At 37.8% G+C, this 26,225-nt stretch overlaps 1 protein-coding gene across 2 annotated transcripts in view; it reads left to right on the forward strand.

The window, feature by feature from the left end:
• The window catches only part of GLCE (glucuronic acid epimerase), a 122,331-nt gene that overhangs the window by 21,686 nt on the left and 74,420 nt on the right, over positions 1–26,225 (forward strand). The window lies entirely within an intron of this gene.

Genomic DNA, 26,225 nt, shown 5'->3' on the forward strand with positions numbered 1-26,225 from the left:
TTTTTTTTTTTGTGGCTCATGCTTTTGGTGTCATATCTAAGAAACCATTCCAAATCTGAGATTATGAAGATATAACTCCATATTTTCTTGGAGTTCTATGGTTTTAGCTCTTATGTTTAAGTCTTTTCTCCATTTTGAGTTAATTTTTATATATAGTATAATAGTATATAGTATTTATATATAGTAACATAGTATAATTATATATTGTAGTGTATTTGTACATAGAGGGTCCAAATTCTTCTTTTTATGTGGATATCCTGTTATACCAGCACCATTTGTTGAAAAGACGTTTCTTTTCCTATTGATGGTTTTGGCATCCTTGCCACCAAAATCAGTTTCTCATAGCGTGAATGGGTTTATTTCTGGACTCTCAATTCTGTTATATTGATCTGTAGCTGTGTCTTTATGCCAGTACTTCATGATTACTGTAGCTTTTTGTGGTACATTTTGAAATAGGGAAGTGTGAGTTCTCCAACTTAATTTTGCCTTTTTTAAGATTAGTTTGGTTCTTTCCAAGATTAGTTTGGTTCCTGCAATTCTGTATGAATTTTAGGATCACCTTTCTCATTTCTGCAAAAACAACTATGGAGATTTTGATAGTGATTGTATTGAGTCTGTAGATCCCTTTGAGGATTGTTGCCATCTTAATTAACAATTTTAAGTCTTCCTCCTTATGTACATATGACGTCTTTGCATTTATTTAGGTCTTTATTTTCTTGCAGTAGTCTTTTGTCCCTTACAGTGTACATTACATGCCTTGTACTTCCTTGGTCAAATTTAATCCTAAGTGGGTTTTTTTTGTTTGTTTGTTTGTTTTGTTTTGTTTTTAATTTATTTTGAGAGAAAGAGAGCATGTGTGAGTGCAAGTGGGAGGGGCAGAAAAAGAGAGAGAATCCCAAGCAGGCTCTGCACTATCTGCTGATGAGGGGCTTGAACTCAGGAACTGTGAGATCATGACCTGAGCCAAAACCAAGAGTTGGATGCTTAACCGACTGAGTCACCCAGATGCCCCTATTCCTAGTGTTTGATTCTTTTTGACACTATTGTAAGTGAAATTATTTTCTTAATCTTCTGTTCAGATTGTTCATTGCTAATGTATAGATACACAACTGTTTTTTGTTTGTTGATATACTCTGTACCTTACTGAATTTGTTTATTAGCTGTAATAATTTTTCTTGTAGAGTCTTTAAGATTTTCTATGTATAAGATCATGTCATCTGCAAATAAGATCATGTCATCTGCATATAGGGATAGTTTTACTTCTTTCTTTCCAGTTTGGATGCCTTTATATATTTTGCCTTGCCTAATTGCTCTGGCTAGAACTTCTCGTACGATGTTTGGTAGGGAGAAAGCTTTTTTTGTTTCTAGTTTGCTGAGTTTTTGTTTTTTTTTAATTGTCAGAAGGTGTTAAATTTTGTCATGCCTTTTTTCATTAATTGAGATGATCATGTTTTCTTTCATTATATTAATAAGGTATGTTATATTGATTTATTTTCATATGTTATCTACCTTTGCAAGCCTGGAATAAATACTACCTGCTCAAAGTCTTTTTAATATGCTGCTGATTAAGTTTACTAGTAGTTTGTTGAAGACTCTTACATCTCTGTTTAAAAGGGATATTCATCTGTAGTTTTCTTACGGTATCTTTGTCTGGCTTTGTTATCAAGACATTGTGTCTTAAAGTGAGTTAGTAAGTGTTCCTTCAAATTTTTTGCAGGAGTTTGAGAAGGATTGGTGTTAATTCTTTGTTGGGAGGTTTTCGATTACTGATACAGTCTCCCATTAACAGATCTGTTAAGATTTTAATTTATTTTTGAGTCAATTTGGTAGATCATGTCTTTCTAGGAATTTGCTCGCTTCATCTAGGCTAATTTGTTGGCATTTCAATTGTTCATAGTATTTTATGATCCTTTTTATTTTTTTAAGGTCAGTAGTTATAAGAGACAACTAAAATTTTAGGTGTTTGAGTCTTCTCTTTTATTTTCTTAATCTAGCTAGAAGTTTGTCATTTTGTTTATCTTTTCAAGTACCAACTTTTGGTTTCCTTGGTTCTCTCCATTGTCTTTCTGTTCTCTATTCAATTTACCTCCAGGACTCTAATCTTTATTATTTTTTTTCTTTTACTAGTTTGCCCTTCTTTTTCTAGTTCCTAAAGGTGTAAAGTTAGATTATTGATTTGAAAACTGGTTTTGTTTTTTTTTTTACTATAGGTATTTACGATAAATGTAAATTAGTTGTTGAGTCTGTTTAAGAGTTTGTCTTTTAATTTCCACATATCTGTAAGTTTTCCTTCTGTTATTGAGTTCTAGTATTATGCTACTGTGTTCTGAGAATATACTTTATATGATAGCAGTCTTTTAAGTTTATTGAGACTTATTTTTGTATTTAGCCTAACATATGGGTTATCCTGAACATGTTCCGTGTGGACTTGAGAATATTCCAGAATGCATTGTTTTGCTGTTGAGTGGAATGTTCTTTATATATCTGTTAGGTCTAGTTGGCTTATAGTGTTGCTTAAGTCTTCAATTTCCTTACTGATTATCTGTCTGGTTTTTCTGTTGAAAGTGAGATATTGAAGTATCCAGCTATTATTTATAGAATGTTTTTTCTGTCACTTCCATTAGTTTTTGCTTTATATATTTTGAGGATCTTTTGTTAGGTCCATATGTTTATATTTGATATATTTTCATGCTGATTTACCTTTCGTTGGTGTATAGTGTCCTTCTTTATCTCTTATAACTATTTTTTACTTAGTCTGTTTTGTCTGATATAAATATAGCCACTTTAGCTCTCTTTTGGTTGGTTAGTTTGCATAGAATGTCTTTTTTCATTTTTTTACGTTCAACCTGTTTGTGTCTTTGGATACAAAATGAGTCTCTTGTAGATAACATATAATTCAATCATCTTTTAAAATCCATTCTACCAATTTCTGCTTTATAATAGAAGAATTAAACTATTTACATTTAAAGTAACTATTCAAAGGTCTTCTTTTTAATAAAAATACATCCCTTTGTTCCTCAGTTCCTCCATTACTGCCTTCTTTTGTGTTTATTTTTTCTAGTGTATTGTTTCAATTCCCTCTCATTTCCTTTTCCTTCTTACTCTTTTAGAGAAGGATTCTGGGAAGCAATGGTGAAGGGAGAGTCAAGTGGTGGTTAGAGCAAGAATCACCTTAACCAGTTGAGCTAGTGAAGAACATCCTAAATAGAATATCATGGAGGCATAGAAGATACGCAGTGTTGGAGAAAGCAGAAATTGCAGTGCAGTTTTGCAATTTAAGTGTATCCCTGTTTGACATTGTTAGAAAACAAAAATTCAGCTGAGTAAATTTGAAGATCTAATTGGCTTTATTAAGCAATTTATGAATTGGGCAACGTCTTATCTCGCAAGTAGAGGGGATCCCTGAGGGTCTGTACAAAATGGAAGTTTTTTTGTAGGAAGGAAGGTAGGGCAAGAAAGTTACTAGCAAAAGAAAAGAAAGGATCTGTCACCCTCCGTTAGGTGGGAGGACAAGGGGTATTATTAGGTGGATTTCCTCCTCTTTCGTTGGGGGAGTGAGTGGGCCCATTGACAGATGACCTCACTGGTGCTTATCAAAAACTTCCTGATTGATAGGTTAAGACTTCTGTTTCTGTGGGAGTTTGAAACTGTGGTTAGGTTAGGTATTAAAACCCTGGTTTGGTTACTTGCCTTGGCCCAAGTAATGCCATATCGGGCCTGTCGTTTTCTTTTTAACACTGTCTTTGTAGACTTATTTCTTTTAGTAGCACTTAGAATTAATAAGTATTCTCTGTATTTGGCATCCAGAATTTTTTTTGTAAAAATGAATGTCAGCCCTAAGACCAACATTGGTAGGACACTGGTTAATATTTCCCAAGACTGATCCTGAACCATTAACAAAAAGGATTTTTGTTGTAGCCTCCCAATCACCTCCTCAATTTAGTTGTAGTTGTGGGGAAACTGTGCAGAATAATGACACCTCCCCACCTTGCAAACTCTGCCTCCCTCTAAGTCTTTCAGGAATATCCAAGTCAGGAAAAAATATCAATTATAAAAAATAAGCAAAGAGTTCCATTTCCTTCCCATTATTCTATATATTTTTCCATTTTATATTAATGTGTCTAAATTACCTGCTAATGGAGTAAGTGTTTTTAAAATCTTTTCAAAAATCCAAGAGCTCAGTTTGGTTCTCACACAAATTTGATAATTCATCAGCTAGATGTATTATCTCAATGTCTGTTTCTGTCTGTTTCGCTCTGGCTTCTTTCAGCTTTGAGTATCAGAAGGTCCATTTCAAACAGCCTTACACAATAAGGCAGTTTATTAGCTTTTAACATAACTGGAAGACTAGAGGACAGTAGTGTTCAGGACAGTGTTGGTCAGTACCTTCATGAAGACACCAAGAATTCAGATTCTTTGCATTGTTCTACTCTAGGCTCTGTAGTACTGGCTTTATGCCAAGGCAGGATTTTCTTTGTAGTTATATGATGGTTGCCAGAAAAGAACCATATGTTCTTCTACAAGGAAGAAAAGTCTGGCTTGTGTAGGGGCTGCTTTTAGGCAACAAGCTTGAGTGATGGAAACCTGAGTAATAGAAAAGGGCCCACTCTCCTCACTGAGCTGAATACAAACAGACAGTGCAAATAGGCTCGTGAAGTTACCCACCTCGAAATAACCATAGACCTAACTGACCAATTACAACCAGGCACAGTTCCTCACATTACCAAAAAATGGAAAATTCTGTCTGTCCCTGTATCCTTTACTCTGCTCTATAAATGTGGCCCGTCACTACTGCCTTGTCTCGGTCTCTTTTGCTCTCTGCCCTACCTGCCCTTGCAGTGTAATCTTGTATCTGTTTTATTCTGCCTTGGGTGAATGAATTCTTCATCTGTGCTGCTGGCCTCCACCAGATAGAGCACCCCACATTTGGTGCCCTCTCCATCCGATTGGATACCCCACAGCTTCCTCTGAACAGAAAGGACAAACTTAACCAGAAGCTACAGAAAGCCTTTTTTTATGTCTCATTGGCATGATTCCCCCTCATTTCTGATTCAATTTCTAGCAGCGAGGATAGGGATAAGCCCACCCTTGAGCTGAAGTCGGTTTTCCTGGTTGCTGCCACTTAGAAGTTGCAGAATGGAGATTGGAATAGTCACAGTGTCTGCTTTCGTTGTGTCCTAGTGCTCTGAGGTTTCTTATCCATTCTTTTTCTGTTACACTTTCATAATGAGCCAAAATATGCTTAGTCATATTTTATTGATTTAATTGCCCACGTTCAGAGTTTTCGATCATATAAAGCAACATAGCAATTATTAAGCATTCCTTTCTTTAAAAAGAGAATGTTGAAATAGTGAAAAGATTAGAGATAGTTGACAGTTTTGAATCTGTATCTCCTTGTAACCAATAACTTTTAACCTCTTTCACCTCCAGATAATTGACTTAGCTGCCATTTACATAGAGACTTTAGTGATTTGATTTGTATCTCCTTTCTTTCTCTCTTCAAAAATTGCCTGGAGCATTGTGATAAAGTAGAAAGTGAGTTGGGTTATGATTAGGGTTCTAATTAATTCTAGCTTCGCTGCTTTCCAGTTATATGTGATCATGGGCAAATCATTTCAGCTCTCAGACCTTCACCTGTCTTCTCTGTAAGCTGAAGTATCTTTTCACCAAGTTCTTATGGGAGTCAGAATGATGTGAAGGAAATGTGGAAAGTATAGAGTAACACAATTTTAAATTGTCTTAATTTTTACACTAATTAAAGAGTGGGTACAATTAAAGGGAGGAAACCTAAATAACACAGGAGATTCTGGTCCTGAAAAGTGAACAATTGATCTTAGATTTGGAGTATACAACATCTGTCAGTAGAAGATAAGGATGTGTAGCTGTTTTGAAATTAAGATGTTCAACGAGTAAAAGATGTTTTATCAGAAAACAGCTATTTGAATGCTTGATTCGAGTAAGTATCCTAGTAGCAACTTTTCAGGTATTCTCTATAATTTTTTTCATTCAAATTTTTGCCCTGGTTTTTTGGGTAAAGCTGTTTTTAAAGATAGCAGGTGTAGAGTAAAGGTAAACGGTAGTGCTTTATGTGGATTGCAGGGTATGATGGATACATTTATTTATTTATTTTGGTTATTGACTTTTCTCATATTCACTTTCTTTTTCTTTCTTGGAACATTATTCTTTTGAAGAAACCTAGGATTTCATACAGAAATGTGGGTGGAGTTTGATTGTTATTGCTAAAGGAGATGTTTAATTTCATTGCTGAGAACTCTGATAAGCAAAAGTTCATATTTGGAGTTGAATGAAATTAAGATAATGGTGAGGAATTTGACTTAAAATACTACTTAATATATTCATCATGCCTTACATTAATGTACATGTGGAATCTGAATATATTAATAAACTATGTTAAATGGGGGCTCAGTTGGTTAAGCAGCCAACTTCAACTCAAGTCATGATCTCATGGTTCATGAGTTGGAGCCCTGCGTCAGGTTCCGTGCTGACAGCTAAGAGCCTGGAGCCTGCTTCGGATTCTGTGTCTCCCTCCCTCCCTCCCTCCCCTCCCTCCCTCCCTCCCTCCCTCCCTCTCTCTCTCTCTCTCTCTCTCTCTCTCTCTGCCCCTCCCCTGCTCGCACTCTGTCTCTCTCTTTGTCTATCTCTCTCTCAAAAATAAACAAGCATTCAAAAAGTTAATAAAGAATAAGAAAATGAGAACATGTATTCCACATTAAAGGACAGAATCTTATATTAAAGGTTTTTTTTTTTTTTAACATCAATTCATTTTTAATGGTTAAACCAACTTAGCTTTTCTCGTAAAAACACCACTTGGTCCTGATGCATTATACTTTTCATGTTTAGTTGGGTTTGATTTACGGAAATGTTAAGAATTCTTATGTCCATATTCATGAGAGATTTGGTCTATAGTTTTCTTAGAATGTCTTTGTCTGGTTTTGGTATCAGGATACTGCTGGCCTTGTAGAATGAACTGAGAAGTATTCTCTGCTCTTCAATTTTTTTGGATGTTTTTTAGCTTTGGTATTATTTGTTCCTTATATTCTTGGTAGAATTCACCAATGAAGCCAGTGGGCCTCGAGTTCTGTTTATGGAAAGATTTTAAACTACGGTTTCAGTTTGTTTAAAACTGATTCAGGATTTACTTATTTTTTCTTAAGTGAGCTTTGGTAGCTTGTCTTTTAAGGAATTTGTTTGTTTCATCTGAATTGTTAAATTTATTGACCTAGAATTGTTCATAACATTCCCTTATTCTCCTTTTAACGTCTATAAATTCTTTCTCATTTCTGATACTGGTGTTTTGCCTTTTTTCCTTTTTTTCCCTTGATTAGTCTGGCTAGAGATTTATCAATTTTACTTAGAGAGTCAGCTTTTGCTTTAATGGACTTAAGATTTTTTTTTTTTTTTAAATAGGCTGTGTTTTAGAGCAATTTTAAGTTCCCAGCAAAGTTGAGTGGAAAGTACAGATTTCTCTATATACCCCTTGCTTCCCACACATGCAAAACCTCCCACTACCAACATTCCTCACAGGAGTGGTTTATGTCTTACAGTCAGTGAATCTATACATTGACACATCATTATCAACCAAAGTCCATAGTTTACATTAGGATTCACTCTTGGTGTTGTATGTTCTGTGGGTCTGGATAAATGTTTAATGATGTGTATTCACCATTATAGCATTATATAAAGTAGTTTCACTGCCCAAAAATTGTGTGCTCCTCCTGTTCGTTTCTCCCCCCACCCCCCCAACTCCTGGCAATCATTGATCTTTACTGACTGTACAGTTTTGTCTTTTCCAGAATGTCCTACAGTATATAGCCTTTTCACATTGGCTCCTTCACTTAGTAATATGCATTTTACGTTTCCTCCGTGTCTTTTCCTGGCTTCATTGCTCTTTTTTTTTAAGCCCTGAATAATACTCCATTGATGTTCCACAGTTTATCCATTCAGCTATTAAAGGAAGTCTTGGTTGCTTTCAAGTCTTGACAATTGTAAGTAAGGTTTATATAAATATTCATGTGCAGGTTTTTATGTAGAGATATGTTTTCAACTCATTTGGGTCAATACCAGGGAACATGATTGCTGAATTGTGTAAGAATATGTTTTGTTTTATAAGAAACTGCCAAACTGTCTTCTAGAGTGTCTTTACCATTTTGCATTTTACTAATCTGGAAAAACTAGCTTTTTTGGTCTTTATTGATTCTTTTATCACCCCCACCCCACACCATCCACCATCCCCATTTTCTGTTTTGTTTTCCCTATTTTCACTCCCCCACCCCGATCTTACTTTTTTTTGTTTTTAACAGAAAAGGAGAGAACACTTTATTTACTGTTTATGTTTAATTTGCCCTTCTCTTCCTAATTTCTTAAGGTGGAAGCTTAGGTCATTGATTTCAAACCTTTTTTCTTTTTTAAGATCTAGAATAGCATTTAGTTTCCAGATGTTTGGGGATTTTAAAGATGTTCTGATTTTAATTTCTAATTTAATTCCACTGTGATAATAGAATGTATTTTGTATAATTTAAAATCCTTAAAATTTATTGAGAAGGTTTTATGGCTCAGAATGTAGTCTGTCTTGGGTAATGGGTCAGTGTGTTACTTGAAAAGAGTATATTCTGTCAGTGGTGTTTGAATGTTCTATAAATTCAGTTAGATTAAGTTGGTTGATAGTATTGTTCAAGTCTGCTCTGTCCTTACTCATTTTCTATCTACTTGTTCTATCAGATATTGAGACAGGAATGTTGAAATCATTGATAACAATTATGGATTTGTCCTTTGTTGCAATTCTGTCAGTTTTTGCTTTATGTATTTTGAAGCTGTTTAGTTAGATTCTTCTATCTTCTTGATTAAATTGATTTCCTTTATCATTATGAAATGATCTTCTTTATCTTTGGTAATAGTCTTAGCTGTAAAATATAATTTTTCTCATATTAAGATAGATACTTCAAGTCTATTAGTGGTAGCCTGGTATATTTTTATAATCCTTTAATTTTAACCTTTATGTTTTTATATTTAAAGTGGGGTTCTCTTTAGATGGCATTTTATACATGACAGTCTCTTCCTTTCAGTCAGATGTTTAGACCATTTACATATAATATTATTGGACTTATGTTTGCCATCTTGCTGTTTGTTTCCTATTTGTCCTATCTCTTCTTTGTTTTTTTAACTCTTCTTTGGAATTGAGTACATTTTAGTGTTCCGTTTTCTCTCCACTACTGCCTACACTACTACTGTAACTCTTCTTTTTATCTTTTTCATTGGTTGCTATATGGTTATAATAAACATCTTTAACTTATCACAGTCTTCCTACAAATAATAATCTATCACTTCATGTATAATGTGTGACTTTAAGCATAGTCATTTTTTCCCTTATCCCATCATTTCCCCAAATATTATCATACGTTTTATTTCTATATATTTTACAACCTCATAAGATTATTATTCTTTTAAAGAATCTTTAAATCTTTAAATCTTTAATCTTTCTTAAGAAAGAAAAATATTTTATATTTATTCACATATTTACCCACTTTAGTACTCTTCATTCCTGTGAGATTTATGATTTATACTTTGTTTATGGTCATTTTTTCTTCTGCAGAAATTCTTTCTCACCGTTACTTTTTAATGTTTATTTATTTGTTTTATTTTATTTTTTTTAATGTTTTTATTTATTTTTGAAGGAGAGAGAGACCGAGCGTGAGCAGGGGAGGAGCAGAGAGAGGGAGACGTAGAATTTGAAGCAGGCTCCAGGCTCCGAGCTGTCAGCCCAGAGCCCGACGCAGGGCTCGAGCTCACAAACTGGGAGATCATGACCTGAGCCGAAGTCGGACGCTTAGCCGACTGAGCCACCCAGGCGCCCCTATTTATTTGTTTTAAATGCTACTTTTTTTTTAATGTTATTTATTTTTGAGAACAAGAGAGACAGAGCATGAGTAGGGGGAGGGGCAGAGAGAGAGGGAGACACAGGATCCGAAGCAGGCTCCAGGCTCTGAGCTGTCAGCACAGAGCCTGACGCGGGGCCCGAACGCACAGACCGCGAGATCATGACCTGAGCTGAAGTTGGCGGTTTACCCGACTGAGCCACCCAGGCGCCCCTGATGTTAATTTATTTTTGAGAGAGGGGGACAGAGAATCCAAAGCGGGCTCTCTGCTGACAGCAGAGCGCCTGATGTGCAGCTCGAACTCACAAATGGTGAGATCATGATCTGAGCTGAAGTTGCATGCCCAACTGACTGAGCCACCCAAGCACCCATTTTTTTTCTCAGCTTTTTTTTTTTTTTTTTTTATTGTGCGAGTCTGCTGGTGACAAATTCTCTCAGCTTTAATTTGTCTAAAAAAAGTATTTTATCAACATTTCGGAAAGATTTTTTTCTGGCTGCTGAATTTTAGTGTGTTGAGAGTCTCCAGGACTGCCTTCCGGTTTGGTGTTTCTTTAGGAGAACTTTCAGGACTGGGCATGTAGTTTATTCATGATTTATTACAGTGAAAGGATGCAAAGCCAAATTAGCAAAGGGAAAAGGTGCATGACTAAAGCCTGGAGAAAACAAAACACAAGCTTCCAAGAGTCTTCTCCCAGTGGAGTCACACAGGAAATGTTTTTCTCTTAACGGTGAATTGTGACAGCACATGAGAAATGTTGTCTAACAGAGAAACCCATTAGGGACTCAGTGTCCAAGGTTTTTATTGAGAGTTTGGTCACATAAGCATCCTCTGCCTAACATGCACCAAAACACCAGACTCCCAGAAGGAAAGCAGGCGTTTAGCATAGATCATATTGTTTGCACGAACACTGTAGGCACAGTGAACCACCTGTATTAGCTAGTGAATGTTTTCTAAGGATAACAGTCTTGAGCTTGCTGAGTTAACTCTTCTGTGTACTAGGTTGCCTTGTTTTTATCTTTTTGTTCTTTAAAGATTTTATTTTGTTGTCTTCTGGCTTGCATACCTTCTGAGTATTGTGATTCTTCTCTTTGTTCCATTGTATGTAGTGTGCCTTTTATTTTCTAGCTGCTTTTAAGACTTTTTGTCACTGTTTTCAGTAATTGGCTTATGATATGCTTTATGTGTATGTGTGAATGTGTGCTTGTGTTTATCCTATATGGGATTCCTTGGACTTCTTGGAACTGTGAGTTTGAGGTATTCAACAAACTGCAAATTTCTCAGCCATTATCTTTTCCAACATTGCTACACCTCTTTTGTTTTCAGGCTTCAGGTTAAACATATGATAGACTGCTGATCTGTTCCTTGCGGGGGGTGGGGGGGGGAATATCTTCATTCCCTCTTTACTTTTTTGAGCAGTTTTATTCTCTGGTCTTCAGGTTTAAATACTAATCTTTTCTTTTGCAATGGCTAATCTATAAATCCCTCCCAATGACATTTTTATTTCAGACATTGTATTTTTCATCTCCAATAGTTACATTTGATAAATTTTTATAGATTTCCTTATCTCCTCATTATATTCAGATTTTCTATTATGTTGTTGAACAAGTATATTATAGTTGCTCTAAGATCTTCATCTCCTAATTTGATCGTCTCTTTCATTTCTGATTCTGTTAATACTGACAGTGGTTTTCTAGTTCATGGGTCACATTTTATTGCTTATTTATAAACCTAATTTTAATGCTGTATGTTATATAATAGGTTTTGATTGTGTGATCATCATTGTTTTGTGTTGTTTCCTGGATTTTGTTGTATTACATTAAAGAATGTTGGAATTTTTATGGTAAACTGCTAAGTTACTTGCAGGTAAGTTTGGTCTTTTCATGGCTTGTTTATAAACAGTTTCGGGGCAAACCCAGACTTGCCTTTACTGTAGGACTATTTTAACCTCACTTCTAAGGCATGGCCCTTCTAGGGTCATTGTTGACTTCTATGTTCCACAAGATTTCTCCACTTTGCAGAGGGGGAACTTTAACAATTCCTGGCCCTTTGTGAGTTCTGGCAATTTTTTATCTAATAGCTTCCTAGTAATTTTCTTTCCCTAGGTTGATTCTGATTTTGCCTGACCTTTTGGGATTTCACGTTCTACATGTACAAATTGTATTCAGCCAAAGACCCACTAGGTTCCCTATGCAGTTTCTTGGATCTCTTTCTTTGTGTAGATCTCTCCTTTCAGCTAGTTGGTACTGCCACACAAAATTCTAGCCGCCTTGGCCTCTTCAAACCTGGATCTGTGTCTTTTAAACTCAGCAGTAGTGCTGGATTCTTTTGGGGTTACCCTCCTCTGTACCATTGCCTGGAAATTACCTCCAGGCAGAAAGCTAGAGGTTTCTCTCATTTATTGCCCTTTTAGAGCAGTAGTCTGGGATCACAGTCTTGTGTTGCCTTTTTTCAGTGCTTGAAAACAGTTGTTTTCCATATTTTGTCTAGGTTCTAGTTGTTTAGGCAGAAGAATAATCCCTGTCCTTCATGTTCAAATTGGAAATCTCTCTATAAACAATGAACTTTTCCATTTACACTATAAACTTTTCCTTTTTCTAAGGCAATTGCATTTCAGAATATGTGCAAAATGTCAAGCCTCTCCTTTTCTTATTCTGTTCAGAAGATAGTCATGATAAATGTGATCAGGATTTCAGACTTTAAATTCTGCTGGGGTGTTTGTTAAAGCCGCAGAATATTCCACTGTGCCTTGAATGAATGAATGAGTGAATATCTCACAGTAGATATATGTGTATATATCTCACAGTATAAAGGGGCACCTTTAATACAAAATTTAAGGAGGCACTCACTCTCAGGTACCAGTCCTGCACTTCCCATTGCCTCCTTAAATATTGTGCTCTAGGTACCTAGCTTGTCTTACTCTATTTCAGGCTTTGCAAGGGATAATCCAGACCAAAGATCGTTTTCATTACTTAGGGTATAGGTCCCAAATCACTATTAACTATATTACATATTTCTTTTAGAGTAGTTTTAACTTTTTTTTTTTTTTAACCTACATAGTTAAATTATTTTAACTTCTCACCAGCCATTACTTTCTTGAAGGAACTGGAAATAAAGTCTGATGTGACATGTCAGTCCCTAGGTATTGGCTGAAATGGAAGAAAGGAGAGTATCTGTGGTAGCAAATACTCTTTCATAGAACCAAACCGTGTGTGGTTAATTCTTACCTATTTTTAGGTTAGTCTGTCCTGGTCGTAGAAAGGAGTGGCTCTCCCTACCTAGGCCAGGTTCTGTTAATTCCTGTGTGCTACTGCCCACTGAGCTTGCAGGCATATTTGTAGTTTGAGAGGCCTGAGTATGCCTGACTTGGCTTCAGAAATGAATCTAGATTTCTACTAGGAGAACTTTTTTTTTTTAATGTTTATTTATTTATTTTGAGAGAGAGCATGAACAGAGGAGTGGTAGAGAGAGGGAAGGAGGGAGGGAGGGTGGGAGGGAGGAAGAGAGAGAGAGAGAGAGAGAGAGAGAGAGAGAGAGAGAATATCCCAAGCAGTCTCCGTGCTTTCAGTGCAGAGCCTGATGCAAGGCTCGATTTCAAATACAGTGAGATCATGACCTGAGCCGAAATCAAGAGTCGGATGCCCAGCCGACTGAGCTACCAGGTGTTTCCTAGAAGAACTTTTAATACGGGTCAGAGACACACAGTTAGGTTCTGGTGATGGGAAGAACAAAGCTTTTAATCTCACGGAATGTACTCTTTTTTGAGTTCTACTCTTGACCCACTTTTGAATTGCTTTAGGGTACAGCTGGAATGATAAAGGAATTCCTCTCTCTCCTCATCTTAAATATTAGAGGAAACCAGGAAGAAGTCCAGATGAAATGAGTCATGGAACCACTTGTTGATCTAAACCTGAGTTAAGCTGTAGGGGAGAAGGGCAAAAAGAATTCATTCTTCTTATTTTCATTCCAGATTTCCAGGGTTATTCAGATAGGGACCTACTATGAGTTCTAGCCGTAATAAGTGATTTTTACCAGGAATGGCCCCTGTTAAACATCTACCTCTGGCTGAGTGGTATTAAGTATCTGTTTGATAGTTGAACTGTTCGAAAACCTTGATCTTGTGTGCAGAGAATATTAATCTCATCTTACTACTGCTTTGGAGACTGAGTTTTCTTTACTTGATTTTTATTGGTTCTTGGGCTTTTTCTCCCTTTTTTTCCCTGTAGGAATGTTTGCACATTTGTGTCATCTGCAAAGCATTTTATAATAGGTTGGAATGTGAAAATGCCCAATCCTGAAGGAAGACGCTTTCACAGTCAAGTTTTATAGACTTAGGCAGTGGTACCTTTCTTTAATCACTGGGTGAGGTAATATGTTGTGATAGAAAACAGTAGACTTGGATTTGAAAGAACTTGGTTACAGTCCAGGTTGAACCACGTAAATAGCTTTGTGCCCCTGAGCAAGTCAGTTAATCTCCTTAAAACTCAAAATTTTCCATCTGTAAGGTATGTTTAAGTATGTGGGAGGTAGGGGAGAGTGAGCTAATATCTGCTTGCTTCTTGTACATATCAGTATGAAGATCATCATAGAGGTGTGAAGGCGTTTTGGAAAATGTGTAAAACATTATACAAATACAAGTGTAATAATATATTATTTTAGCTCAGTCAAGTCCTGTTCTTATCTTTGAGAATCTGTAAGTCTAGTTTCATCTAAATAGTTTGTTTATTTATTTATTTTACCACAGATAGTTTAGGAAAAGGAAAATATAGGTTGGAGTACAGATGGAAAACATGTGGTATTATACTAGGCAAAGGTTATAAATTACTTATGAAAAAATTTATAAAACCTTAAAGTAGTTTTTGTTGGTACTAGTAAAATTTGAAATTTTTACCTAACGTCTCCTCTAATCCTACACTTTGCAAATTCTGGACATTTATGTTCTGTGAAATATTGTGGGAAATATTTTCCATTTTGATTATCTATGGAAAATTAGTTCTATTAAAAAAATTTTTTTAATGTTTATTTATTTTTGAGAGAGAGAGACAGAGCATGAGTGAAGGAGGGGCAGAGAGAGAGAGACACACACAGAATCCGAAGCAGGCTCCAGGCCCTGGGCTGTCAGCACAGAGCCCCACGGGGGGCTCGAGCTCACAGACCGCGAGATCATGACCTGAGCTGAAGTCGGATGCTCAACTGATTGAGCCACCCAGGCGCCCCTGGAAAATTAGTTTTAAAAATCAATCTGGGTTCTCCTTGTTGTTGAAGATCATTCTGCACTTCTCTTCCCCACATAATTAGTATGCATCCAGGGGAATGCAAACTAATGGGAGCCCAATATGAATATAATTAGGGAGTTAAAACTGCCAGAACTTACATCACAATGATTGAAATACGAATGTAATATTTTGGTACCTTTGAAATTATTGAGATTATTTCCCTATATTAGAATGGATCTGTGAGAGAATCCCCTTGGTTGGTTCAGTCATTCATCAAACAGAAATATTAATACGATGCCTACTATTGTCAGGCACTGTTCTAAACAGTGTACAACATTACAGAAATTCCTGTTCTTGTGGAGCTTACATTCTAGTGAAGGGAGACAGAAGATAACAGATGAAATACATAGGATGGCAGATAGCAATAAGTACTATAGAGAACAATAAGGGGTGGAAAGGGGAGGGGGAATGTTGGGAGGCATGGGGATTGGAAAGGATCGCCACTGGTAGGCAAGTGGATGGCTTGAGGCAGAAATAAATCATTTAGGAGACTATTGCAATAATTTGTGTGTGCTTGGTAGCAGTGGAGATGGTGAAAAATGGTTTGTTTGTTTGTTTATTTAATTTATGATTCTATTTTAAAAGAGAAACCAACAGTTTTTGGATAAGAACTCAGCCGATGGATAAGAACTAAAAGGGAGAGAGAAAGCAGGGCTAACAGTAGATGTTTGGCCTGAGCTAGTAGAAGTTTATAGTATCATTTACTAAGGTGGAAGACTGTGGAAGAGGAGCAAGTTTGTGGGTTGGATGGTGGTGAGGTTAATTAGGAGTTTGGTTTACTTTTTATTTTTTATTTTTTTAATTTTTATATATATTTTTTATGTTTATTCATTTTTGAAAGATAGAGACAGAGCACAAGCAGGGGAGTGGCGGAGAGAAAGGGGGACACAGAATCTGAAGCAGGCTCCAGGTTCTGAGCTGTCAGCACCAGAGCCCAACGCGGGGCTCGAACTCACGAACCGTGAGATCATGACCTGAGCCGAAGTTGGACGCTCAACCGACTGAGCCACCCAAGCGCCCCTATTTTTAATTTTTTTTATGTTTATTTATTTTTGAGAGAGAGAGAGAGAGAGGGAGACACAGAATCCGAAGCAGGCTCCAGGCTCCGAGCTGTCAGCACAGAGCCCGATGTGGGGCTTGAACGCAGGGACTGCGAGATCATGACCCGAGCCAAAATTGGACACAACCTACTGAGCCACCCAGGCACCCCAGGAGTTGGTTTTGAACATACTAAGAAAGGCATATTAAATGTCCAATTAAAAATGTTGAGTAGAAAGTTTAGATGTATTAGAGGACAATTATGGAGAAAGAATAATTCTTTATCAGTAAATAATTGGGGGAGTCATCAGTTTATAGATAGTATTTAAAGTCTTCAGACTGGAGGAGACCACTTAGGGAGTGAATGTAGATAGAAGTACTATACTATTCTGTACTCAATTCCAGAGTGTGGGTTTTTCCCCACACCAAGCAATTCTTGGGTGTCAGCTGGATATCCTACAAGTCAATTCTGTCTGGAGATAGCATCAGATTCCACAGGTTAAAGGCTCAGTCCTCCTTTCAGATGCCAATTCCAAGTCCAGGTTGCTAACCTGTGATTCTGACCCACCAGCTACAAATCAGGTGTTCCCAGTGACCCCTCCCCACTTCTTGAGTTTGGTTAATTTATGCTAGAGTGACCAACAGAACTTAAACACTTTACTTACAGATTACCGGTTTATTATAAAAGGATATAACTCAGGAACAGCTGGATGGAAGGAAATGCATAAGGCAAGGTATGAAGAAAGGGTACAGAACTTCTGTGCCCTCGAGGAGCACCCCACTCTTTGCAGATGTTCATGTGTTCACCAACCTGGAAGCTCTCTTAAAACCCTTCCTATTGTATGTTTTATGGAGGCTTCATTACATAGGCACAATTGATTGAATCATTGGCTGTTAGTGATTGACTCAGCCTCCAGCCCCTTGCCCTTCTTGTTTTCCCAGATGTCAGGTGGGTGGGACTGCAGTTCCAACCCTCAGATTTCATGGTTGGTTCTCCTGGTAACCAACTCCCTTCTTTAGGTGCTTTATAAAAGTCATCTCATTAACACAACAAAAGATATCTTTATTGTTCTTGTCTCTTAGAAAATTCCAAAATTCCAGGAGTTTTAGGAGCTTTGTGCCAGAAATGGAGCATATATTTCCTATTATGAGTTACATAAAAGAGGTCCAAGGACAAGTCTAGAACATTATGTATTCAGAAGGTAGAGAATAGAGAAATGAGGAACTAGCAAAAGATAATGTGAAAGATGAAAACCAGGACAGTGGGGTGCCCTGGGAGCCATGTTTCTTATGGGAGGAGTTATTGTTTGTATCAGCTGTTGGCCACACATAAGAGGAAGACTGAGACTTAATCATGTATTAGCAGTGTGGGAGTCATTATAGACTTTATTAAGGGCAAGTTCGACAAATGGGTGGAGAAAGAAGCTTGGTTGACAGGGATTCAAAAGGAGATGAGAGGGTGAGTATTGGCAACACTTTTGAATTTTATCATAAAGGGGGAGCTATGTACACATGGCATGTAGAGTTAAGGGAGCGGGTTTATTTTTGTTTTTAAATATGGGATGGGAATGATCCAGTAGAGAGGGAATATTTGACAATGCAGTAGAGAGAAGAGGTCATTGCTGGAGCAGTTTCCTCGTATAGGTGGAAGGGAATGGGGATCTAGTATACGGATGGAAGGATTGGCCCTGGCCAAGTCCTGTCTTGGAGCATGGATCATTTATTCATAATTAGTGATATTATTCCATAATGGTGTTCTGTAATCTAGTGGAGGTTGAGAGTTTACTAGTATAAATTTAGCATACAATACTAGAGACCTCTTTGAGTCTTATGCTACCTATAAATGCTTGCACATTTTTGAAGTTGGAGGACTAATAATCATCTCTTCCCTCTATGTTCCAGATTTAACAGATTACATGTAGTTTCTCGAACTGACCATTATATTTCATGCTTACAACTCACATTTCTGTTTTAAAGAACTTCATTGCCTGTGCCCTTCCAAAAACAAAACCCTTTTTTATGTCCTTACGGTACCCTGCATATTTTTACTTCTGTCAGAGTGTTTAAAACACTTTATCACGCTTACTTACATGTCCCTTATCCATTACTAGGTTGTTGATACCTTGGTCCTACTCATTATTCAACCCTTGGTTCCTTCAGTACAGTGTTTGTGTTCGTTGCTCTGTGCCTGTATTTTCTGTCTATTGCTGCATAATAAATTGCCTCAAAACTTAGCAGCTCACAACCACATTTACTATCTCACTGTGGGTCAAGAATATAGGAATGGCTTAGGTGGGTCTCTTAGAAGGCTACATTTGGTGTCTTGACTGGGCCTGCAGCCTCATCTAAAAGTTTACTTCCTAGCTCACTCACGTGGTTATTGGCAGGATTCATTTTCTCCTTAGGCTGTTGGTCAGAGGCCTCCCTTGGTCCCTCGTCACATGGATCTTACTGTTGAGTATCCCTCAGAGCAGGAAAGGAAGAGGGCAAGAAAGAGTGCCAGCAGAAGAGAATACTAGCAAGAAGGACATCATTTTTAACCTAATCACAGAAGTTATAGCCCATCATTTTTGCCATATTCTGTTCTTTCGAAGGAAGTCGCTAGGCCCAGACCGCACTCAGAGGAACAGGTAATTACACAATTGTGTGAGTGCCACGAGTGCAGGGATCGTTGGAGGTCTGTTTTCGAAGTCTGCCACCCAGTCCCCAAACCCTGGTTCTATGAAGCGCTTAACATGTTGAGTGGGTCAGTCTTTTCTCAAGCAGCCTCATCACTGGTGGCGTACATTTGTAAGAGGTCTGGCAGAAGGCGGGGACTCTGCTTGAGACTGTCCAGCAACAGCCACTCCTCAGCAGTTCTCCCAACCCATGTTTCCGGCCAGTGTCCTTGATGCTTTCCTTCTTTGAAATGAGCTAACATCAGTGAAAAGTTAAAATCCTGTTACACCTCTGTGACCTAAACAAAACCAGGAATGCTATTTAGGAAAACCAGAATACGTGTATGTAATTTAATGGGAATTCAAGAAGTAGTCTAATAACAAGTAGTGTTTTGAGGTAATTCAAGCTTCCCAGTCATTCCCAGTCCATATACTACGTTATGACCTGGATAGACATAATGGTGTATCAGAATCTGAGCAACTGAAGAGCTAAATTTGATCCCTACTCTAAAATAATCTTTATTTACAAAAAGAAGCTCTTAACAGGCTGGGAAAAGTATCCGATCATGGATTGGATTTGTTGGGGGGTGGGAGAGTTTAAAATTGAGGCAGTTTATTAATCTTTAGGAGAGACCTAAGGAATCTCATCATAGACTCATAACATGTTTGATATTAACAATAAGTTACCCAGTCTTACCTTTTTATAGATGAGGAAATGGCTACCCAGTCATTGATGTGCCCAGGCTTGCTCATAGCAGGGCCCACTGCCAGATCCCAGGCCTCTGATTCCATTCAGTGCGCCATACCATGCCACACTGCTAATAATCATACTGGAACCACTTAGGGATCTTTAAGAATACTCATGCCTGCCCCATCCCCAGATATTCTGAGTTAATTGGTATGGGGTATAACTTGAGCATTGGGATTTTTAAAAGCTCCAAGTTTGGGAACCTGTTCCTTAAGGAATTAGTGTGCTTAAGGACTTGGAACCGGAATGAAATCAATAGTACAGACTTCCGTCCATTCTGATTCCTTAATCATATATTTGGCTGGGTTTTATCTGGGCAGTAAGAAAAATCTTTACATTGAGAAATAGCCAAGAGTTCTGCTGAACAATGGCTTTCTTAATAAAGCTGTCTTTTCACTCACTAGTGTGTGTGCTATAAATGCGATAGCCTGTAACAAAATTCTTCCTGATCGTGAAATAGGAGAATGGTTCTTTGACACTGATCAGGCAAGGAGAAAGTGTTTTGCCATCTGTGTTGTGGCACACTCTGCTGTTGTTTTAACTAGATAAAATTCTAATTACTGTTAAACAGATTGTTTATGAGGTTGGTTTTTTTTTTAATATTTTAGAGCAAGTGTATAAATATAAAGAGGCAAAGAAATGGTTCCAGATTTAAAAACAAAAGGCTTTTCCTTCGAAGGTAAGTCAGTCGGGATTTGACATACTGGTTGTTTTAATAACACAGTTCGGTATATGTCCTTGGTACTGCATGTTGCAAGGAATGTGAAATTTGCAGTTTTATTATAACCATTCAGTGAGGGCAGTCATATACTCTGGTAGGATGCTGACTGAACATTGTAACTAGAAAATAGAATTTGTGATTGGTGAACCACACATTTTGTTTCAAGGTATCCCTTCCTTCAAACAAGATATTTCCTTTATCGTGACAAGTATGAGCAGTATGAATAAAAGTTAATAGGAGATTTGATCAGATTGAAGCATTTAAAGATTTTAGATCTTTTGTTGGAGTAGTGTCAGGGTGATGGCAAGAGGACAGGGTGCTAGAGTAGAGGTTAAAGGCGGGGGGTGTATTTTTTTATAGCTTAAAATTTTTTTATTTTAGAGAGCATGAGTGGGGGAAAGGGGCAGGGGAGAGAGAGAGAGAGAGAGAATATGAATATGAATATGAATCTTAAGCAGGCTCCACGCTCAGCACAGAGCCCAAAGTGGGGCTTGATCCCATGACCCTGGGATCATGACTTGAGCTGAAATCAAGAGTCGGGCTCTCAGGGCACCTGGGTGGCTCAGTTGATTGAATGTTCGACTTTGGCTCAGGTCCTGAGCTCATGTTTTGTGGGTTCAAGCTCCACGTCGGGATTTGTGATGACAGCTCAGAGCCTGGAGCTGGAGGTAGGATTCTTTTCCTTGCAGTTGTTGGGCTGACATCCCAGTTGTCTTGCTGGCTGTCAGATGAGGACCCTTCTCAGCCCCTATAGATCACCCTCATTTCTTGGCTTGTGGCATTCTTACCTCTCTTCTCAAAGCCAGCAACAACGGTCACCTCTTTCACACTTCCGGTATTTCCTCTTTCCTCTTCTGTCTCACCTCTCTGATGCCACCTTTTGTCTTTCTCTTCCGCTTTTAAGGACTCTTGTGATTGATTCGATTGGACCCACTTGGATGATTTAGGACAATCTCCCCATCTTAGTATCCATAATCTTACTTATAACTGAAAGCCTTTTTTGCCATGTAAGGGAAGCTAGGCTGGGGATAGGAGAGAAAGGAGCAAGGACATCTTTGAAGGGCCATTCTGTCTGTCAAAAGGGGCTAGGTCACCAGAGTCCAGGAAACCAAATGTCAGTATTGACATAACTGTTGAAAGTCTTCATTCGTCCAACAAATAATTTTTGATTTCTTACACTGTGCCAGGCATTGCAGTAGGCACTGGGGCTATTGTGGCGAAAAGACCAGACACATTCCCTGCCCTGCCTATATGTGTACAGCAGTTTACTTATAAAAAAACAAGCAAAACAGATACAGCAGTGCTTTATAAAGGACTCTTCATGTATTTCGTGTTTATGTAAGTTCTTTGAAAGCAGGTCTTAGTGTCCCTTGTTGTGGTCCTTTCCTCATGCCACACTAGAATAGGGTTTAACCGATACCGTTCACGGCTTACTTCGGTTTTCCTTTGCATTGGTAGGAACCTGACTTCTCTCTCTTTTCTGATACTTTCTACTCCAGAAGCAGTGAGGAATTTTGAGTTCATCAATCCAGACTCAGATGACAATTTAAGATTTAATCAGATACCTGCTGAAGAATTTTTTAAAAGGCCTTAAGAATTATCATGTACTCCATCTTTTCTGAGTTAAAACTTCAAAGTGCTAAAGATAGCTTTATAAATGCTGTCATCATCTAAATTGGTACTTTTGCTTTTTTCCCCCAGGTTTCAACAGCCAGAAATACTTACCCAATTAAAAAAAAAAAAAATCAACTGTTGTCTTTTTAAAAAATTTTTTAATGTTTACTTTTGAGACAGAGACAGAGTATGAGTGGGGGAGGGACAAAGGGAGATACAGAATCTGAAGCAGGCTCTAGGCTCTGAGCTGTCAGCACAGAGCCCAACATGGGGCTCGAACCCACGAACTGTGAGACGATGACCTGAGCTGAAGTTGGACACTCAACAGACTGAGCCACCCAGGCGCCCCTCAGCTGTTGTTTTAAGCCCTATATTCATCAATAGACAGTGAATTGCCAACCCAGAAGCACATTAAAATAAATTTCTCAATATGGCTTTTCTGGGGATGGATAGCTTTTTAAAATAATGAAAGAAAAATAAATAAATGAGTAAAAATAAATTAAAATCATGAGAGCGATTGTGTACTACTCCTAGAGCTCTGTCTCCTTCATATACAACTCCCTGTTGTGCTCCCACTGTGTGCCAAGTGTCAGTCTAAGTTTTGTGAAAAACCATGGGATTCTTACCAATTGTTCAAAGACTTTTAAAGCCAATTCTTAATTTTTTCAGTGATGGTCAAGGTTATTCTGTGCTATATAATATCCCAAAGCAGCAATGAGGAACTCTAGTAATGATGGATTGGAGTAAGCATAGGTATGTAAGATTTATAGATCATATACCAGCATTAATTTTAAACTTGATCACCACAGAACTTGTTATCAGAACTATTGGCAAGTGGTTAAATATATTTGTTACACAGGTTTGGACTACAAAGTGTAAATGTCATATGGGGTCTTCTTCTTCATGTCAGTACACAGCTTTCCAACTAAAATTCCTTCATGATTCTTTGGTAATTTAACATTACTTATGGATGATTTCTTATCCATATGACTCTTCATGTCTCCAAACAAGTAGCCTAAGTATATTTATACAAAATCTCATTTCTGATAAAAGAAAGTTTGGAACAGTGGCTAGAAAATTCATTTCATTTTCTTAAGTTGAGATGGCTATTGTCTTGTTAAGTTTGAGCGATATTAATGTGGGTCTAGGTAGGTGATAGCTACTTTTGTTTTATAGATGTGGTTTAATGCACTGTAACCTTTTATTTTTTTAATTTTTATTTTGTATTAAAAAAATTTTTTTTACATTTATTTATTTTTGAGAAACATAGTGAGACAAAGCGTGAACAGGGGAGAGGCAGAGAGAGAAGGAGACACAGAATCCGAAGCAGGCTCCAGGCTCTGATCTGTCCGCATAGAGTTTAACACGGGGCTTGAACTCACAAACCCTGAGATCATGACCTGAGCTGAAGTCGGCCGCTGAACGCACTGAGCCACCCAGGTGCCCCAATGCACTGTAATCTTTAAAGTATTAATAGATAATGTTGATTTCTGTGAGTTTTTTTTTTTTTTTTTTTGATGCTTCAGTGTCTTGGAAACTGTGGTATCGTATTGGATTTAGTTCATATGCAAAAACTTATTAAATGGAGATTTGAAGAGGGCTGGAAGTATAACACTACAATAATGAAAATGACTGAGGTTCTGTTGATTTTTCTAAGAAGAGGGGGAAAACCCTCCATGGTTTTGGACATGAACATATAGGAGTGACTTAAATACTTGCAATGCCACAGAGATGAAATTTACTGACTTACTGAAAGCTTTTGACAGGTATATTTGCATCTTTAGAAGTCAGACCTGAATTACTGAAGCAGCCTTTGTTTAGTAAATTGAACATTTACTGAGAAGATTACATGGAGGACTAAGCAGACTGATTTGCAGTAGGCACTGTGTCAATGGGTGTTAAAACTAAACTGGCCTCAGTGAACTATTACAGCGACTGCACACAAATGGCTTCAGTTTGCAAGGATATGGTTCCAGATGTAAGTCATATATTTTTCCAAATGTGTTTCTGGGGAAAATAAACCTAAGTTCTTGAAGCAGGCCATTTCACTTCTAATTGAATGTAATATTAGGGAAACAAAAAGCCTTAAGGCAAAAACTGTTCCTCACAGAAGTTTTTTGTTTTCCACTTGAAATTAGTGCAGTTGGAGATTGGCTTAAAAAAAAAAAAAAATCTCTGGTTCTTTTAAAAAAAATTTTTTTTTTTCAACGTTTTTTTATTTATTTTTGGGACAGAGAGAGACAGAGCATGAACGGGGGAGGGGCAGAGAGAGAGGGAGACACAGAATCGGAAACAGGCTCCAGGCTCCGAGCCATCAGTCCAGAGCCTGACGCGGGGCTCGAACTCACGGACCGCGAGATCGTGACCTGGCTGAAGTCGGACGCTTAACCGACTGCGCCACCCAGGCGCCCCTCTCTGGTTCTTTTAAAATAAAGTATAAAGACATGGAAAATCCGATAGACTCCACCAAAAGTCTGCTAGAACTGATATATGAATTCAGCAAAGTCGCAGGATACAAAATCAATGTGCAGAAATCAGTTGCATTCTTATACACTAACAATGAAGCAACAGAAAGACAAATGAAGAAACTGATCCCATTCACAATTGCACCAAGAAGCATAAAATACCTAGGAATAAATCTAACCAAAGATGTAAAAGATCTGTATGCTGAAAACTATAGAAAGCTTATGCAGGTAATTGAAGAAGATATAAAGAAATGGAAAGACATTCCCTGCTCATGGATTGGAAGAATAAATATTGTCAAAATGTCAATACTACCCAAAGCTATCTACACATTCAATGCAATCCCAATCAAAATTGCACCAGCATTCTTCTCGAAACTAGAACAAGCAATCCTAAAATTCATATGGAACCACAAAAGGCCCCGAATAGCCAAAGTAATTTTGAAGAAGAAGACCAAAGCAGGAGGCATCACAATCCCAGACTTTAGCCTCTACTACAAAGCTGTCATCATCAAGACAGCATGGTATTGGCATAAAAACAGACACATAGACCAATGGAATAGAATAGAAACCCCAGAACTAGACCCACAAACGTATGGCCAACTCATCTTTGACAAAGCAGGAAAGAACATCCAATGGAAAAAAGACAGTCTCTTTAACAAATGGTGCTGGGAGAACTGGACAGCAACATGCAGAAGGTTGAAACTAGACCACTTTCTCACACCATTCACAAAAATAAACTCAAAATGGATAAAGGACCTGAATGTGAGACAGGAAACCATCAAAACCTTAGAGGAGAAAGCAGGAAAAGACCTCTCTGACCTCAGCCGTAGCAATCTCTTACTTGGCACATCCCCAAAGGCAAGGGAATTAAAAGCAAAAGTGAATTACTGGGACCTTATGAAGATAAAAAGCTTCTGCACAGCAAAGGAAACAACCAACAAAACTAAAAGGCAACCAACGGAATGGGAAAAGATATTTGCAAATGACACATCGGACAAAGGGCTAGTATCCAAAATCTATAAAGAGCTCATCAAACTCCACACCCGAAAAACAAATAACCCAGTGAAGAAATGGGCAGAAAACATGAAGAGACACTTCTCTAAAGAAGACATCCGGATGGCCAACAGGCACATGAAAAGATGTTCAACGTCGCTCCTTATCAGGGAAATACAAATCAAAACCACACTCAGATACCACCTCACGCCAGTCAGAGTGGCCAAAATGAAGAAATCAGGAGACTATAGATGCTGGAGAGGATGTGGAGAAACAGGAACCCTCTTGCACTGTTGGTGGGAATGCAAATTGGTGCAGCCGCTCTGGAAAGCAGTGTGGAGGTTCCTCAGAAAATTAAAAATAGACCTACCCTATGACCCAGCAATAGCACTGCTAGGAATTTATCCAAGGGATACAGGAGTACTGATGCATAGGGGCACCTGTACCCCAATGTTTATAGCGGCACTCTCAACAATAGCCAAATTATGGAAAGAGCCTAAATGTCCATCAACTGATGAATGGATAAAGAAATTGTGGTTTATATACACAATGGAATACTACGTGGCAATGAGAAAAAATGAAATATGGCCTTTTGTAGCAACATGGATGAAACTGGAGAGTGTGATGCTAAGTGAAATAAGCCATACAGAGAAAGACAGATACCATATGGTTTCACTCTTATGTGGATCCTGAGAAACATAACAGGAACCCATGGGGGAGGGGAAGGAAAAAAAAAAAAAAAAAAAGAGGTTAGAGTGGGAGAGAGCCAAAGCATAAGAGACTGTTAAAAACTGAGAACAAATTGAGGGTTGATGGGGGGTG

The sequence above is a fragment of the Panthera uncia genome (assembly GCF_023721935.1).
Source record: "Panthera uncia isolate 11264 chromosome B3 unlocalized genomic scaffold, Puncia_PCG_1.0 HiC_scaffold_1, whole genome shotgun sequence".
In the NCBI taxonomy this organism is placed as follows: Eukaryota; Metazoa; Chordata; class Mammalia; order Carnivora; family Felidae; genus Panthera; species Panthera uncia.